Source organism: Phasianus colchicus, chromosome 9 (genome assembly GCF_987193195.1).
Source record: "Phasianus colchicus chromosome 9, bPhaCol1.hap1.1, whole genome shotgun sequence".
NCBI classification, from domain to species: domain Eukaryota; kingdom Metazoa; phylum Chordata; class Aves; order Galliformes; family Phasianidae; genus Phasianus; species Phasianus colchicus.
The window spans coordinates 3,696,012-3,714,483 of record NC_143444.1 but is presented as its reverse complement, the minus strand read 5'-3'; the positions used below and the strand labels follow the sequence as shown (position 1 = coordinate 3,714,483).

Genomic DNA, 18,472 nt, shown 5'->3' with positions numbered 1-18,472 from the left:
AGGGGAGAAGGAGAGAAGGAGAGAAGGGGAGAAGGGGAGAAGGGGAGAAGGAGAGAAGGAGAGAAGGAGAGGGGAAGGAAAAGGAAGGAGAAGGGATGGAATGGTGAACAGGAGGTACAATTTTTTTTTAAGTCTCACATTTCAATGTTACTGATCTACTTTGTTGGATTTTTCTTTTTTGTTTGTTTGTTTGTTTTCCCAATAATGTGTTGCATTTCAGAAGTAACTGAAAAGATGTTGAAAATCCAGTAATTAATTAAAAAAAAAAAAAAAAAAAAAAACACTGAAAAAAGCCACCTTTCTGTGGTTTTAGAAAACTAGACTTTCTAGTTTCAAACCACTAGGCACAAATAAACCTGTGCCAGATTAGTGATTTCCATTCTCATTCTTTGAAGAACAGTAACAACAGTTGAGTTACTCTCTACTGTTTCTCAATGAATCTACAATTTGCCACAAATCTCTACAAGATGGCATTTGACTGATACAGCCACCTGCTTTCCTTCTGAAAGTCTCTGTAAACATATTCTTCATTAACAGTCATTCTCCACATTCCGTACATTAGCCAATAAAACTACCTTCTGGTTAAAAACAGCAGGCTAGGTCAGGAGACACCTTCCTATGCACAGATTCATTCAGTGAATGTTTTAGCTTTCATCTGATAATTATTTACAAGTATATTTTATACATGTCAGTTGCATGGTATTTTAACCACTTATTTCTTAATGAAACGATCTCACAGCTGCCATTATGCAGATCCAGACAGTAATTGTAGCAGATAGCTTTAGAAATAATAAGAAAATAATTCTTAAAACTACCCTTACTTTCAATATTGTTACACATCTACTTTTTTATACATCTGCTTTTTTTTTTTTTTAATTGTTGTTTTGCTTTAATTTTCAATCTAGATTATGTTTCAACTGGTAGTTCTGTGAGCACAGTAAAAACAAATATGTTGTCATGAAAACACCTTATTTTAGAAATAAATAATCACTTTGTGCCTCTCTGGTTTCCCATTACTTTTTGTATGAAGTAGAAATTGTATTTCAGGACTCTCCCAGTGAAATACTTCACCTTAAAATTTTGGAAGTGGGAATGAATGCAGGACTTCCAGATGCCAAAGTTATGGCTAGAAAAATCTCATCCAAAAGGGAATATGGCGTGCCTGAGAATCTGATGTGTGGTAGCATAAGGCTCCTGACATCAAAACCAATCACAGTAAATCAGGCTTGAAGCAAGGTTCCTTGAGGCCTGACCCTTACAAAGGGAATGCAGTGATGCAGCACTGCTGACTGAAATGCCAGAACAGCATCAACTCTGCTTTGACACAGATGTGGGATGGTACCAGCTACAATGCAGTTGCATTGTGTTTTTGTAAACAGACACCATTCTTTTCCTTCAGCATCTGTGTATTACATACAAAGAGTTTCACTGGAACTGACCAGTCCAGCCCAACATCCCTGTCTCATTTGCTCCTTATTTGTCTTTGCTTGTTTGTTTGTCTGTTAGATTGTTGTTGTGGTGGGATTTTTTTGTTTGTTTTTCTTTCTGAGTAGTGGTGCATCAGTAAGATGAGGATTTTTCCTTTCCTCTGTGTCATTTTACATTAATCTAAACTGGGTTTCCTCTGAGGCTGCCTTGGGAAGATATTCAGCATCAAGACTTTTTTCCTTTAATTCTTCACAACTGGCCCCTGTGTTTACTACACTCGATATTGCCATATCCTAAGGATATCAACACTTCAGTAATTTTTCTGTATTATTCATTCTCTCTGAGCATATACAGAAAACTAAAAGGCAAAATAAATTACTTTGTTGTTGTATTTATGCCACGTTTAGCATTGTGGAGCTCCCAGTCGTTTGCAGACATTGATGGCAGGTGCATTTTGGGAGATGTTCTTCTATCTGAATTAAGTAAATCTCTGCCTTGAAACTGGAGGAGCCACACTAAGATCTTTTTAGTTATTTTAGGGATGGCATTTGCCATTCTCTCCCTATCCACCGAGAGGTTTTTGAGATAACTCAGAGCTGGGCTTTGTCCCAGCTTTCTGTGTGATGTGATTTATGAAGTCACCGTGCAGTGACACAGTGAAGGATGCAGTGTTGCCACTTTCCTGGAAAACTGCTCTGGATTCGGTCTAGTAGTCGGTTTGGACCTTCCAAGGCCTGTGCTATTATTAATCCCTGAGAGAACAATGGATTGTGATTGATGAAAGCACAGAAACTTTGCTAGCAGGCACCCCGTTGTTTTCTCTCAAGGACAATGTGAAATAAAACATTCTTACATTCAATATCTTGTTATAGGCAAAAGGAACACACAACACACACATTATGGACTGAAAAAAAAAATATGATTAGTCTGATTAATGTTTTAAGACTCTAATAAAGTTTTAATAGTCTAGATGTTTTAGTAGTCCAAACAATACATAATCAGTACAGAAAAGCTTCATTAGTAACTCATTAGTGAAAATCACTAGATTAAAAGTCCTCCTACATAGAAGGCTTCTTTGTGGACTGTTGGTCTTTGCTTTGTTTTGGTTTTGGTGCTATGATCACACTTTATCCTAAGGTTTATAAATCAGTCTTCCTCAGCGCAGTGGTTGAACTCAGCAGGTGGCTAAGCACTGCACAGCCATTTACTCACTACCTGCCCTCACTCCCCACAGGGAGAAAATCAGGAAAAAAAAAAAAAGGTAAAACTCATAAGTTGAGATAATGACAGTTTAATAGGAGAAAAAGAAAGAAAAATAATAGCAAGGATAGCAATAATAAGGTATACAAAACAAGTGAGGCAAGATGCAATTGCTCAGCACCTGCCAACCAATACTCAGCCAGTATGTGAGCAGAGCCCACTGCCCTGCTTTTCGTTGTTCAGCGTGTCATTCGGTGTGGGATATTCCTCTGGCTGCTTTAGGAAAGTTGTCCTGGTTCCGTCCCCCCCTAGCTTCATGTTAATCCCCTGCAACGGCAGGACGGAGAAGCTGAAACACCTGAATTAGTGAAAGTTTTGCTTGGCAATAGCTGGAACATCACTGTTACCAGCACTGTCCTCATCCCAAATCCAAAGCACAGCAACACCCCAGCTGTGGAGGAAGTTTTCCAGGAGGAAAATTTACTCATTAATGAACCCAGCCCAAACCAGGACACACAAGAGGAATGTGTTGGAGCGGATCCTCGACATTCTACCTCCTTCTGTTTTCCCACTGAAAACCGACTGAAGAACATCAGTGCCTCCAGCTCCAGCGGAGCACATCTCCACTGCAGCCGTGTTGTGCCGCAGGAGCAGCTCAGGGCCGGAGCTGCGGCCGTGGAGAGGAGCACGAAGGGCTGCCGCCGGCGGGGCTGCGCTGGAACAGCGCCTAAAGAGCGGCGGCCTGCGGGAAGCCCGAGGGCTCAGCCGCGAAGGACGGCATCCCCGGGCCGCCCACGTGCAGCAGGGGCGGAGTGGGGCGGGCTGCGGGCTGCGGGCTGGCCGCAGGTCCCGTTCTGCCGTCGCTGCTCTGGGAGAGGTGGTGGAAGAGTCTGGATGGAGGTAAGGTGTTTTAGCTTGCTTTTATTTCGCATTGCTCTCGTTCTCAGTAAGCAATAATTCATTTTCCTTAGGCCGAGCCTGTTTTGCCTGTGATGGTAATGACAGAGCAGCCCTTTAAGGACACTGACCTGATCCAACCTTATTGCTTCCACTGGGCTTTGATCCTTTGCCTCCTGCTGCTGGCACAGCGTGGCACGCAGAGTGCGGTGTTGGGCTGCGAGCATCTGACTGCTCGAAGAATCACAGAATGGCCTGGGTTGCAAAGGACCACAATCATCCAGTTCCAACCCCCTGCTATGTGCAGGTCGCCAACCAGCAGCCCAGGCTGCCCAGAGCCACATCCAGCCTGGCCTTGAATGCCTGCAGGGATGGGGCATCCACAGCCTCCTTGGGCAACCTGAACTTCCCCTCTGAAGGAGGGAGGGATCTTGACGTTATTAAAGGTCAGGTATTTGCGGTGAAAATTATTATTTAAAAGTGTGGATTCTGTTTGTTTTGCCCTCTGGTCGCGTATATGCGATGGCTGCTCCGAAAGTAATGCCTCCCGTTTTATTACGTCGGAGGTGATGTTGGTGAGATGACAGTGGAGGCTGAACCTTCTCACTCCCTTACGTGTTGCCATGCGACAGATGGCTGCCGAGGTGCGGTCTGACAGAATGGTGCCCGACACAGGCTTGCATACGAAACAAAGACGTGTCCTTGAATTCCTTGATGAGGAAACAATGGCACCCATTGACATTCATTGACGCTTACTGACCGCTGATGGAGACCAAGCAGCGGGTGTGAATACAGCGCATTGCAGCAGCGATGCCATCATAATAGCTGTGAAATCGTTGTTCACATTCACTGGTGCGGATTTGTAGGGTTTTGGCAGGCAGGCCGTTGTTCATCGCTGGTGGAAGCACGTGGCTCATGGCTGTGGTCATGTTGGAGAACAGGGTGTTGTAACTGAAAATGTACTCTGTGTGTCTGGTGGTTTCTATGGAATTAAATAGGAAGCATTACTTTTGGAGCAACCTAGGTATTTCTTTCTGAAGTCACAAAAAAAATAGAGGTAAGGCCTCATTCTGATCTTCCTTGTGGAAATTTGAAATATTTGCTGAGCTTTTGCTAATTTAATTAATTGCAATTAAATTAAAATTTAAGGAGTTCGTAGCTATATGTCAAATTAGTAGGAAATGATAAAGCTGTTCGTCTTCTGCCCCTTTAAGTAACCTTATGCTTTTCCTTATGCTAAAATTACTGTAGCAGAAATGAACACACAGAGAGACTCATTGAATTAGGAAGTGGCCAAGTTATTGAAGAAAAGGGCTTGTGTTGTTTAATTTAAAATAGGTATTTGGGAGATACGGGACACTTAAAAAATTCCATTGTTGTTCTGTTTATTACAGGAAATTGGTGACAGCACCGGCAGCTAATCACTTTTATTTCATTACACATGCTGATAGGCAACAAACTTGCATATTTCATTAATAGCTTTGTAATTAGGATATTTGCAGGCTTTTATATTACCCAGTGATAAAGTTAGATAATCAAACAGGTTTAACAGCCATTATGTATTTCTAAACATCTGATTCAGCAGCATTTTATAGTGTGGGTTATATCAACTGCAGAGCAATCGGTGTAGATGTTACAGTTTTAGACTGTCTTGTGATGCTCATTTTCATGTTATCTGTTAGAAGGCTTCAGTTTTCTTCTGCAGCATATTTCCTTTTTGTGTGTCATACCTTTATTTTTAACGTGAGAGTTTTGGTTCCGTAGAACAGAAGATGTGGTAAATGTAGGGATTTTAAACTGGCTGATACTGACAGGATCAGTTAAGAACTGAAGTTGTGTAATTTAGTTCAGAGAAAGAACTGACTTTGCAGGATCTTTTGTAGGATTTCTCATTCTTTACTCTTTCCATTCTCCCGTAGTGGCCATGAGTCTGCAGAATTTCGAGGTGTGACCTTCCTTTTTCACCTTTGAGAAAATTAGCTTTTTATTGCAGATATATATATATTTTTCCAGTGAATTATCACTATTGATTTTTCATCTCTTTTATCCTGCCGATATCACGGAATCACAGAGCAGTTGAGGTTGGAAGGGGCCTCTGGAGGTCATTTGTTCCAACACCCCAAGCACAAATACATCCCCTTAGAGCACATCTCCCAGGAGGGGACTCCAGGAGCTCTCTGGGCACTCTGTGCCACTTCTTGGTCACCCTCCCAATAAAAACTTTCCTGAACTTAGCACTGCCTTTTGTCCTGGCCCCACTGAAAAGAGCCTGGCGCAGTGCTGTTTGCACTCTCCCTTAAGGTGTTAATGTAAATTGATGAGATCACCCCAAGCGTTCTCATTTCCAGCTCAAGATCTCTCAGGCTTTTGTAGAATCATAACCTGTGTTGGAAGGGATCCATAAGGATGATTAAGTCCAACTCATGCCTACAGGACTCCCTAAAAATTAGACGATATAACTCAAGAGTGTTGTCTTACTGAACTCTGGCAGGAGCTTTTGGGATTGATGCTCCAGCACTTTTATTGTCTTAGTGAGGATTCTCTGCAGCAAATCCTTATCTCTTGTACTGGGGAGTACAGAACTGTACACAGGTTCCAGATGCAGCCTCATCAGTGATGAGTAGAGAGGGAGGAGAACCTCACTGACAAGGCTTTGTCTAAAGCATCACAGGATAGTATTAGCTTTCTTTGCAGCTGTTCTGGTTTCAGCTGGCACAGTCGATTTTCCTTTCATAGTGTCTGTTGTGATGCTGTGCTTTGGCTTCAGGAGAAAAACAGTGTTGGTGATACACCATTATTTTAGTTGTTGCTGAGCAGTGCTGTACAGAGCCAAGGACATTTCGGTTTCTCAGCTTCCCATCTTTTCCTGCCAGCAAAGGGGCTGGGGGGGAACAAGGACCTGAGAGGGGACAGAAACTGGGCAGCTGCCCTAAACTGGCCATAGGGATATTCCATCTCATATGGCATCGTGCAAGAAAAACTTGAGAGACTAAGAGGAGTTGGCTGGGTGGGCAGCTGCTGCTTGGGGATGGACTGGGCATCAGTTGGTGGGTGGTGAGCAATTGCTTGTGCATCACTTGTTTTGTGTATATATACATCTAATTATCATTCTTATTATTTTCTCTCTTTTCAGTCTTAGTAAATAAGATGTTATCTCAACCCCCAAGTTCTATTTTCTGGGAGTTTTTTTCAGTTCTCTTCCTTGTCCCACTGGGGGGCTGCAGGGGGTGAATGGTTGTGCGGTGCTGAGCCGCTCGCCAGGAATTTCTGACCCCTCTGCATGCCTTATTTTCTTGGTGAAACGTTCCAGAAGCTGCCATTAAAAACCTGCTTGAATTCTTGTATGTATTACTACATGGGGAATTCAGCCTACTTAACTATTTTGGAAATGTGTTTATTTTGGTAAGAGGAATGGCCTTTTTTCAGCGATAATTCTACCTAAAATCACATATGAGACCATTTGTTAGATATACATTTTACTGGTTAACATTAATGGTACAATTTGATTATTTTAACTAAGATTATCTTACATCACCTTTTCTAATTTTCATCATTTTCTGTGGGAAAAGATAAAGCAGTTCATTTATCTTATTTTCTTCCTGCCCCAGCCTCACTTGTTGCTTTGCTTATGGTAGTGTTTAACTTTCTAAAACATTCTTTCTTTATCCTGTAATAAATAAGTAAACAAGTTGTTTTTCTAAAGTTTTCAACAGGTCAGGTTTTCAACAGCTTCTCTTCTGCAAAAGTAATTCATTTTTCCACGAGGCATTTCAATATCAATAAAATATACTTTTAAAAGGAGAAATATATTTTGTTCAATAAATGAGAGCTTATAACTTGCTCATATTGGAATACAGTGCTAAATAACTTTACACTAACTTTTTTTTTCCCACATGGTGTTTTATTCATAACCCAGCTCTACTTGGAAAAGTATTAGAAGCTGTTTTAGAGCAGAGTAAATTCATTCTTCCTACATCGACAATAGCATAATATTATAGATAATTCAGTCTTTCCGGAAACAGAAAAGAAGGCTAAAATCTGGAGATATTACTTCGCATTGAACAAGACACAGGGACAAAGGTTTAGGGGTAGTGGAATGATTTAAATGTAAACTTTTCATGTAGTTCACAAAATTATTTTAAAAATGAATCCAACTCTTATTATCTAAATAAGAAAGAAAATCAAATATGAATGAAGTTATATAAACAAAAACTTTGGATGTACCATGAGATATTTCTGGACATGAGAAATAACAGAGAGAGGATGACAGAAGTTATAGATAATGTTGAGGAATCTGGATTTCAGATGAAGGAAATATGTGAGAAATAGCCAAATCTGGCAGATATCTGATGGCAGCATTGCGAATCATCTTGCCAGGTCAACTGTGCTTTAGTAACCTGGGTAGAGACGTAGCAAAAATGGGATCACTGGGGTTGAAGTAATTAGAGGCAGGTTGTTCATTTAGGAGATGGCAAGGACAGGGGGATCGATGCGGAAGAGTGAAGAATGAGCATGGGAAAATTGAGAGAAAGTGGGAGTCTTTAATCTCAGTAGCTGGCTATGTTCATGTGTACCTGCAGCTTTTGGATTCACACCTGGCCTCAAAATTCTACTGGCTCAAAATACACACAGCAGTGACAGCAGCTGTGTCTAGCAGAGCAAGGGGAGAAGTATCCCGGTGTTTAAACTTCACTGAGCTTGGCTTTGCCTTATTGGTCTTTGTTTTCAATTTCTGCCCATGGTAAGTGAAAGATTTTAGACTAGTTACATTCATGTCTATTATTTTATATTTTATTATAGAAATAATGAAAGAACAGAAAATTTGGGAGAATTGTAAAATCAAGTTACTCAATGTTTTTCAGTTGTAAGTCTATGCAAACTTGAGCATCATTAACAGTACTTTCTTGGGAGGTCAAATTCTTGGGTGTATTTTTGTTTCGCAAGGTCTTCCAAATGGTCGTTCATTTTGTTAATTGTCTTTAATAGGAGCCTTGACTCCAGGCTTAGGGCAAGTATTTCAATAGATGGTAATCAAGGAGCTTGAAGATTCCAGAAAGGTTGGTTGTATCCTACTGAAGTTTTTTAACAAGATATAGGTGTAGGCCCTGAGGTGACTGGTTACTCCAAGCTGCTGGTATTCTCATTTTGGATTACAATTCACTGAATGTTGTAGTTCTGTTGCCTTTCCTAAGTTTGCCTTTATCAGATAACAGATAGAAAGTTGTCTAAGAGCTTTTGGGGAAAAGAGTCAAGAGGCTGTTAGCTGTTCCAACTCCATCAAGAAAAGGGAGAAGTGTACCTTATTTTCAGGATGTGTTACATTTATGTTGCATAAATGAAGGAGAAATGGAAGAAGAGAGACAGAAAATAAGTGTGGCAAAAGGCAGTCTCACCTCTCAGGTAAAGCAATAGCCAGCAAGTTTCCAAGCTAAAAACGATCAACCTCCCTAAGCCTCCTTTTTTCTCATTTTATTGCTATGCATGGCTTTAGATGGCATGAAATAGAATATGTCTTTGGTTAGTTCATATCTCTGTCTGTGTCCCTTCCCTTGTGTTCTCACTTGTTTATCTTCCAATCTATTCACTGGTAGGCAAAATGAGAAGCAGAGAAGATCCTGCTGCAAACACTGTGCAGCAATAGCTGAAATATTGGTGTGTTATCACTATTCTTATGGTCACAGATCTGTAATACAACATCGCTCAAGCTTCTATCAAGAAAATTCAGTAGGCAGTAGAATCCATCAAGGGAAAAGACTGGATACATCCATCTCCTGTTCTCTGATGAGAACCAATCCCACTCCCCAGCCAGTGAGTTTAGGAGATAAGAAGAATATCTTGAAGAGCTTTATAGCATCTCTGTGAAAACCTGATGACTAGGTTTTACTACACATGAAGCTTTGCTGTGTTCTTACAGCTTTCAGAACATAAATCGTTTGGGGAACTGTGTGGGGCTTTATTGTCAATAGCAAAAATACTGATGTCAGGAAGGGAAAAACTGAAAATATAAAGAGTAGAAATTCCTGAAGCACAATGTATCTGAAACTTAGCCTCTCTAGTCCCTCTTTCAGACACTTTGTGCTTGAATTTGTGTTTAATTCATTTTATTGACTTATTTGAATGTTTATAAATTCAGCATTTGTGAAGAAACTGGAGATCTGAGCAATTTTCCTTATCTCCTTAACTGTCTCTTTTAAACTCGTTTAATCAAAATACAGCTCACGAAGTAGTCCCTTATTATTTACTTTTTGAGTTATATGTTGGAGTCCAAAATGAATGTGGGATTTAACCTTGAAAAGTGCAGAGGAACCACTCTTGAAATTGCAAGATCAAGCATAAGGCTGTCAACTACTTGTAGCTGATGACAATATAGATGTCATGCCCAGGTCCTCATTATTACTCCTCTCTCTATAGTGGATGGGGGGAAATCAACATTGCCTTTGCTAGATAGCTATTTTGGGACTGACTGATCATCTTTAATAATTAATAACTCCTGTCTGCCCCATGATTAAGCATAGCTTCTGACTCTTCTGGTGCAAAGCAAGATCCAGGATTTCATCTCTGCAGTGTTTCTGTGAAACTCCTGTGGATCTTCTGCTCATCCTCATGGAAGTATAAATATACCTCCTGGAGGAAATTCCTCAAGTCAGTGTTCTAATCCAGTCACCTCCTGCTGCAGTTCCTTCATGTGGCTGCCTTAGCTCCTCAGAGGAGACCACATCCTCCTTCCCATCTGACAGGCATCAGGCAGTCCTGGCAGCCACAGAACCATGGAGCCTTGCCCTGGGACACTTCATCACTCTTGGTGAGCAGTCTTGTGCTGTCTTCAGCAGAATTTCTTCCCCTGCCCCCTTTCTGCTCATCGTTTTGCATCTATTACCTGCTTAGGCTTGCTGCACTCTCTGGAAATTCCAGCAAAAGTTTCAGAATAACTAAACAAGGCTCAGCCTACAAAAAAAAAAAAAAAAAAAAAAAAAAAAAAAACGAAAACAAACTACTCCTTCCCAGTCTTAATTTATTTTTAAAGTTGGCACTAGAGATTAATGACTTTCCCTAGTTATAAGAGTTGTTGTTAGACAAGCATATCTATATACAGCCTTTCATTTATCTATTTTTGCCAGAATTGAGGTATGTATAGCAGAAAAAGAGCACAATACTTAAATCATTATTCCAATCTGAGATTTTATAACAATGTTAAAGAGATTAATTTTGGAACTTGTCTAATCTCAACTCTATCAGAAGTGGACCTAGAAGCTCAAACTGAATTTTGGTATGTCTACACCAAAGCTGGTCTGTTTTGTTCACCTACTATGAAGGCTGTTTTGTTGCTGTAAGTTTCTATGGGCAGAAACAGGAGTAATTGCTTTTAAAGATGAAGCTCTGATTAGATTCTGACACGCTGCTTCCAGACACAGGAGGCAGAAATATTTGCATTGGTCTATAAACACATGCATAAACAAGGAGGCTGGGAAGCAAATGATGGATATTAGAGTGTGATGTGTCTCAGTGAGTTACTGATTGGGCTGTGCAGGTGACATATTGTTGCAGCACAGTTAAAAATAAAGCCTTCTTCCCTAGTTACAAGATGGAATACAAAAGGTGAATCTGAGTCTTGCTTCCTAGCGTGTGTCTTAGAACTTAGAAAATAGCCAGCTTGTGCTGGAAGAGCTCCAGCCAGTCAATTTAACCCTTGTCCCATTCAAGAATCTGACCTTATTGAGCACATCGTTGCAAGGCATGTCCTTGGTTCTGTTTTAGAAAGCTTGCTGAAAGAGTTTCAGTCAGACCATAAAACTTCACTAGAAAATACCCTTCAAGTGATGTTCAGAGCAGGCAGAATAATGTACAGCAGGTCATCTGAAATGCTACCTTGAAATAAGTCTCCTGTGGATACAGAACTTATGTTGTAGGGCAGTATTTATATTAGAAGCTGCACAGTCATTGACTTCCTGACTGCTCAACACTCAGAGGATGCTGAAAGAAGAAAATAGAAGTCTAAATTAATACCATGTGAAATCAGGTTTTGCGAGAGCAGCTGATTAAATGACAGGGAAAATATTTTTAACAAATCTTCTATAACGTATTCACCTATAAATTTGGCCAAAGTTTGCATTTTGCATCAACAAATTTATGTCTAAGAAAGGTGCTTGGTGTTCACCTAGCATGGATCTTTTCTCTGGTTAGCTGTAAATATAAAACAGCTGTTTGATCATGTGAAGTCCTTAGGAAGATTCATTTCAAAGTTCACTGATGAAAAGGCTGACTAAATAATTGTTTACAGCAAGGTTTGAAATGGGATGACAAATCTGGCCCATTCAGCTAATTCCACCAAAGTTGATCATATTTCAGTAGCTTGTCTTTTTCTTGCACGAATGTGTGAGTCTGAGATGGACACTAAATTCCCAAATGCTCAGAAGTGCTATCGTTATAATCTGGCCATTCTCATAGGCTCTTTAGCTACCTGTTAATTTGATGTCATGGGTTAATAGTGGCATGGCTGTAAAAACAAGATTGTATTTGTTGCAGTTGTAAATCAAGGATATCTTTACTGTGAGTGGTGAGGTGCTGGAACAGCTGCCCAGAGAGGCTGTGGATGCCCCGTCCATCCCTAGAGGTGTTCAAGGCCAGGTTGGATGGGGCCCTGGGCAGCCTGGGCTGCTATTAAATGAGGAGGTTGGTGGCCCTGCCTGTGGCAGGAGGTTGGAGATTCATGATCCTTGAGGTCCCTTCCAACCCTGGCCAGTCTGTGATTCTGTGACATTTTTGTATTAAAGCAGAATCCTTTGTTTTTGTTTCACAGACGAAGGGCACAAATCTAATCTACAGAATTACTTAGAATACATATATTCTGCTTTCCATCACAATCGCTGGACACCAGAATGGATGAGCACTTTACATTTCCTGACAAAATCAGCTTACAGATTTATTTTTCAACTAATACTGAAATTTCATTTCAATTCTGAAACTAAAAAATAATTGAACTTTTTCTAAAAAGTATTTCTGATCACGAGACAAACTTTTAACAGCACATTACAGTACCTTATCATAAACATACTATTGATCCAGATTACAATCTTGAATTCCAATACTTGAAGAGAGCATATAAACAGGAGGGGGAACGGCTGTTTTTGAGGGTGGACAGTGATAGGACAAGGGGAAATGGTCTGAAACTAAAACAGGGCAGATTTAGGTTAGATATGAGGAGGAAGTTTTTCAGCCAGAGGGTGGTGAGGCACTGGAACAGGTTGCCCAAGGAGGCTGTGGATGCCCCATCCCTGCAGGCATTCAAGGCCAGGCTGGATGTGGCTCTGGGCAGCCTGGGCTGCTAGTTGACCTTCACATAGCAGGGGGTTGAAACTGGATGATCATTGTGGTCCTTTGCAACCCAGGCCATTCTATGATTCTACGATTCTACAATACCTACATTCATTTTAAACTGGTAGAAATATTTCAAAGTATATTTCCAAAATTCTCAGCCTGAAGAATTATAAAGCATTTTGATTATTAAGCTGATGTAACTAAATGGTTTAGTGTAGGGGAAAGAGGAACGAAGCGTATGGAAATGTCTTTCTTAGTGATTGGTTATTTATGTGTACAGAGGTAACTTGTGTTGTACTGTTCCATGCACCTCCATGTCTATCAAGTTGAGTTGCAGTCAGTCCAAAAAGTATTGATGCCACAGTAAGAAAGATCTCTCATTGCCTCTAGTTCTGTTCTTTTTAGGTGTGTTCTGAGTTCCATAAAAGATGATATTCTTGGAACATCAGCTTTTTTTCCTGTTGTGCCAGAAATTTGGTTAATTGCTGTATGAAGTCATCACTACTCCTTTCTGTACCTTTTGGGTGTATAGCAGCAGCCCTCTAACGGCTTTACTCATCCCAACTGTATTTCCCAGTGAGATAGGCTGGTAAATGCCTGGTTGAAGTAGTTCTTCAATTACTGAATATGTCCTCCTTTAGGAAGGCTTTGCAGAGGTTGGCTATCCCCAGCTTCATGAGGCTGTTTGTGAGCTGGTGTACCTGTCACTGTGTCTAGAATACGTTATCCAGCTTCTGCACATCACTGTATGAAAATCCAATTCTGCAAATGTTTTGTCCTTATTCAGCATCTCCGAAACACCCGTGTGCCTTAAGTCATAAAGAGGAAAGCACTGCAGGCATAGTGCTGCTGAGGGTCTCTCAGTAGGAGAATGCTGATTCAGAAAATATCTTGTTAGTTCTGGATTGGTTAATTCTTGCAAGAATTCACAAAGACATATTAAGTTGTATGCTCTGTTAACAGAAAAGCCTTTTGCTAGGTAACTGGCATGTAGATGTAGAAAAGGTTACACATTTAAGACGTGGAACTAATATCTGAAACTAACTTCTGCAGTTGCTCAATTTGAGCCAATTTAGGGACTTGACCCTTTTGACCCCCTCACCATAGGATAAAATCTTGCAAACTAGACCAAAGATACTCCTTTAAAACTGCTTTCTCAGAGAATTTGGTATTTTTTAACTTCAACAGCTCTTGGTTCTTAAAATGTAGACAAAATACCTCTATGTTTTAGCAGAGAAAATGAAGTTTTTAGTCTGTAAGAGGTGGTTCCCAGAGGATACACCCAGAAGAGCTGAGGACAAAGCATCAGTAATAAGGTTGTCTGAGGAGTATCACCTGACACAGAATCAGAGATATTCAATCCTTTTGTGGCTGCCCAACTATTCCATATGAATAATCTCTAGGTTTTACAACATAATCTATACAGGGAATTTTGTGGCAAAAGATATTAAAGGATGATGTCTTTCTCAGCAATTACAGGCCAGAGAAAATAACATGTTCTTAACCTTCTTATGGGCTGCAAGTGCACTTAAATGCTCTTTGTTTCTTAAAAGAATGGAAGAAAATTTACTCCAATATATTTCACAAAACAATTGTATTTTTTTCCACATTATAAATAAATATTTCACTCCAATTCAGAATTATTGCTTTCAATACTCAAATTTTTAGAATTAAGCCTTTATTATATGTCAAATCAAGTTTATATACAAGGTTTTACTTTTCTTAAGGCCTTCAGATTTGCTTAGTTTTAGAAGTTTTCAATAAGACCCATTAAAAAAAAAAAGATAGAAAGTAGTGGTCTTTTTTCTTGACAAGCAGCAAGTGCTACATATTGACTAGTAATAAAATTTTACTGGGCATCCTCTTCGTTGTTAATAGATTGCTGGGTGGCTAGCTGCAGATTAATGGATGATACTGTGTTCTCAGTGTTGCATGGCAATTGTTAAATATCTACTTCTGGGGCAACCTGTAAAGGTAGAATTGAATAAGACCTATTTAAAGGTTTTATTTGGGTAACTGTTGGCCACAAGAGTATTAATTGCACCCAAGAAGACCAGTAAATTCACATGTGCTGTTTGCACTGAAGATTATAGTCTAGGTGGCTACAAGCCTTAGGAACTCCTCTAGGTATCAGATTTAATTGGTATTCCAGTGAGATCACTGCTCTCACAGAGTGATATCCATATAGGCTGGCTTTTTGATAGCTGGAAGAATGCACAATGTCACCAAATCCAGGTTTCAGACATTTTCAATTGGCAGTTCCAATAGCATTCTCAAAAGTATTCTATAATATTCTATAATATTCTAAAATATTCATAGATAGATCCACAATCTTTGTATTTTGTGTTTTAAAATTCCACATGGAAACAGATTGGAAAAAATATATCATTCAAAATGTTGATATTTAAAGTAAAATATACATTTAGTTAAGCGTGTCCAAAGAGAGATCAGTTTTTATAGACAGATGATTGCACATTTCTTTTTCATTTTGCAAATATGCTGGATGCAGCATGTTTCATATTTAATGATTAAAAAATCTGATATGACAACATAAGACTTTAATTGGAGTTGAACTTCTTTTCTACTTGAAATCACAGATTTTTTTTTAATGTTATTTCATTATTATTTTCTAAATACTAGACTGGCAAGTAGTAATTGCTATGAATTTATGGCTTTTTTTTTGATACTGCCTCTTTGAAAATTTTGAGATCTTCTTGCTATATCTGACCTTGTGCATAGGAAATTCTGTGCCACCTGTTGGAAGAGGTAAATTGTGTAAATTGTGCTTTCTCATAGAGAATCACAGTTATCATTACAGATGAACTAGTGAAGTACATTTATATACCTGTTTCTGTAGAACATCATAAGCTATCAACAATTTTAGAGATTCTACAGGAGATTTATTTATCTTTTACTATTCTAGTATCTCTGTCCAAGTATTTTTGTTATTACTGTACAGTTCAAATAATCAATGTTATGTTTATAACTATACTAATTATTTTATGCAACTTCCAAAACCTTCATGAAACCTACAAGTGAATGTATATTATGTCATTTCAGAAATAGTTATAGTAATCATATTTTTTCATCAAAATATGATCTTGCAATAGTATGGAAAGATCTAAATTTTTTATAAATCTTTCCTCTATCATTTGCTAGGGGACAGAGGTTTTTATGAGCTTTGACAACGAGATGCTAACCATAAAGGAAAATAAGCGATGGTTATTAAAACCTGGTCTTAATGCATATACCCTTGCTTTCAATTCATCTTTTATTATTTCCCCAATCTTTATTTCAGTTAGCTGTATAAAAAGTTAAGGATTGGTTCTGTTGTCATCATTTTGTATGTTTAATGGTCAGTTCAGCGGTGTGTGACTACCAGCAGTGCTCCTTCTGGAAATTTAGAAATGAAAATTTCTTCATTGTATTCTCTGTTCTTTGCCATATTCACACTGGTATAATTCAGTAAAACATATGTGAGGGATTGGAGATGCCTGAATATAAGGCAACAATCAGATTTCCTTAGTATTTTAGAATTTCAGAATTCAATTAGTGATCTCCAAGGTGTCTTACTTCTGGCATTGTCTAATGCTTTGTGGATGTTTAATTTACACTTACACAACTTGTTGGGGTTTTTTTTGCTTTTTTGTGTGTGTGGGGGGTTGTTTGTTTGTTTGTTTGCTTGTTTTTAATTCTGTGAACGTCTCTGCAAATACAGAGCAGCAGGTAATGCTGCATGGTCAGTGTAGTCAAGGAAGTTGTCCTGCTACCTCAAGAAGAAATGTATCTTTCACCTAGACATCACTACAATTTGTCTCCTTTTTGTATGTTTCATCCACATCTACTTGAAGTCTTATTTTCCCAGCTCATTTCCAGTGCTTATTTACCCAAAAAGAAAATCTCACTACAAAAGCAACAGGGAAAGATAAATGAAGTAGTAAATAAACCCAGACATATCCTTTACTTCTGACTCAGGTTTATTGGATGACTGGCAGCTTCTTGAGAGCTCTGTCCATGTGAAGAGAGGGGAGCTTCAAAATGAATAGAAAACCCTAGCCAGAAATTGCAGAAAACACGCTGGCATTGTGTAACCATCTTCTCGTCGCTCCACTGTAACATCAGGAATGTTTTAAAAGCGTTGGAAAGTTGAATAATTTGACAGTCTCTCAACAAACAAAAGGTGCTCAGTAGTGGTAAAAGCCATGAAAATTGTCTATTTGATTTGCATAACTGGTCAGCTCCTGGTGGTTTTGAGCTGGCCAGAGAGACAGAGAAAGCTGTGGCTAGGTAGTAAGGTTCAGAAAGAAAGAGACGGTAAGGAACTGTATTTCAGGTAGGCCTAGTATTGAGTATAAATCCTCCGTGGCATCTAAATGGATAATTCTCTTAGGTAGTCCTCAAATCAAGGAAGAACCTATGTTGCACAAAGATCTTGCTCACTACAGGCGCCGTGAAATTAGGTGTGTCAAAATCCACATGGAGAACGAGTAGAGAAAGAATGTCAGACTTCAGCATCCATTGGTTTCTGGGTTTTGTGTCTGTTTTTTTTCCTACGTAGTGCATTCCATGTGAAAATTTTGTCGTGCTGGATCTTTGGTCTTGAAATGCAAAAAAAGGAAATAGCTTCCAGGCTTACAAAAATTTTTTATTTACTAAAGAACAGCAAACTGAGTCTGAAGGTCAGCCTGTCCTGCACTCCAACAGATTGGAGGTGATGTTATAAATATCTATGCACATATGTTAACAGAAACACGAGGTTCTCCTCTGACATTTAATATGAAATGTATTCTGAAGGTATTTGTCTAGGTAAATTAATTATTCTAAGACTCTCTGAAGAAACACTCTTAGAGTGATGATGATCCAGCTACATTTATGTGAGGTTTGCATGGAGTTGAAACTGGATGACCTTTAAAGTCCCTTCCAACCCAAGCTCTTCTATGATTCTATTATATCCTAATGCTTTCTTTACTTGTTTTAGTTTAACAGCACCATGTGTTATTTCCTATAGCCCTCTACCTAATAGTTTTCTTCTGGGTGAGTTGGCACCATCCTGCATTTTGAGGGAAAGATATTTTATCTCTGTCCTTTATTTGTGTTTGGTTTGCATTCATTGTCCTGAAAATCAGATTCTTGTAGTTGCTACAGTTAGAGATAGAAGAGAGAAGTTGCCCAATTTAAGCTTTTAAATGTTTTATTCTTTTTTGTTTTTTAACTGAGAAATATTTGTAAATTTAGATCAGTTTGGAAGTCCTTTGCCCTCATTTTAGTACATGAATAATTTTCAGTCCCTGGTTTTTGTTTACTGATGCAAAATTTCTCAATAAATTTTCCATTAAGCTACCATTAGGATATGTTTTTTGTGCAAAAGTGTTTCCCTGGGAGAAACCATTATAGATTTAATTAATTTTCAGTAGGAAGTGTGGAGTTAGATATTAAGTGCAATCAACATCTTGAACCATTTTTTATGAGATAGGTAGTTCACAGTACGTTGAAAATGCAGCACTGAAGAATTATGAGTGTCTAAGGAGTAATTATTAAATCAGTAATTCATTTGATGCCTGAGGTTCAGCAGCTTGTCCTCACTCAATCTGATGTACAGAAATTGAATTATTTACTGTTTAAAAAAAAAAAC

At 39.0% G+C, this 18,472-nt stretch overlaps 1 protein-coding gene across 8 annotated transcripts in view; it reads left to right on the top strand.

The window, feature by feature from the left end:
- The first annotated feature begins 3,107 nt into the window (after window positions 1-3,107).
- The window catches only part of LOC149916752 (uncharacterized), a 122,534-nt gene continuing 107,169 nt past the window's right edge, over window positions 3,108-18,472 (top strand). For 5 of the 8 annotated variants that reach the window (XR_016469057.1, XR_016469060.1, XR_016469059.1 and 2 more), the window contains exon 1: window positions 7,716-8,266. The gene's annotated coding sequence lies outside the window, so the exon portion shown is untranslated. Of the gene's footprint in view, window positions 3,529-7,715; window positions 8,267-18,472 lie in introns of those variants that run through there. The other 3 variants (XM_090145905.1, XM_090145903.1, XR_016469058.1) reach the window with 2 other exon arrangements.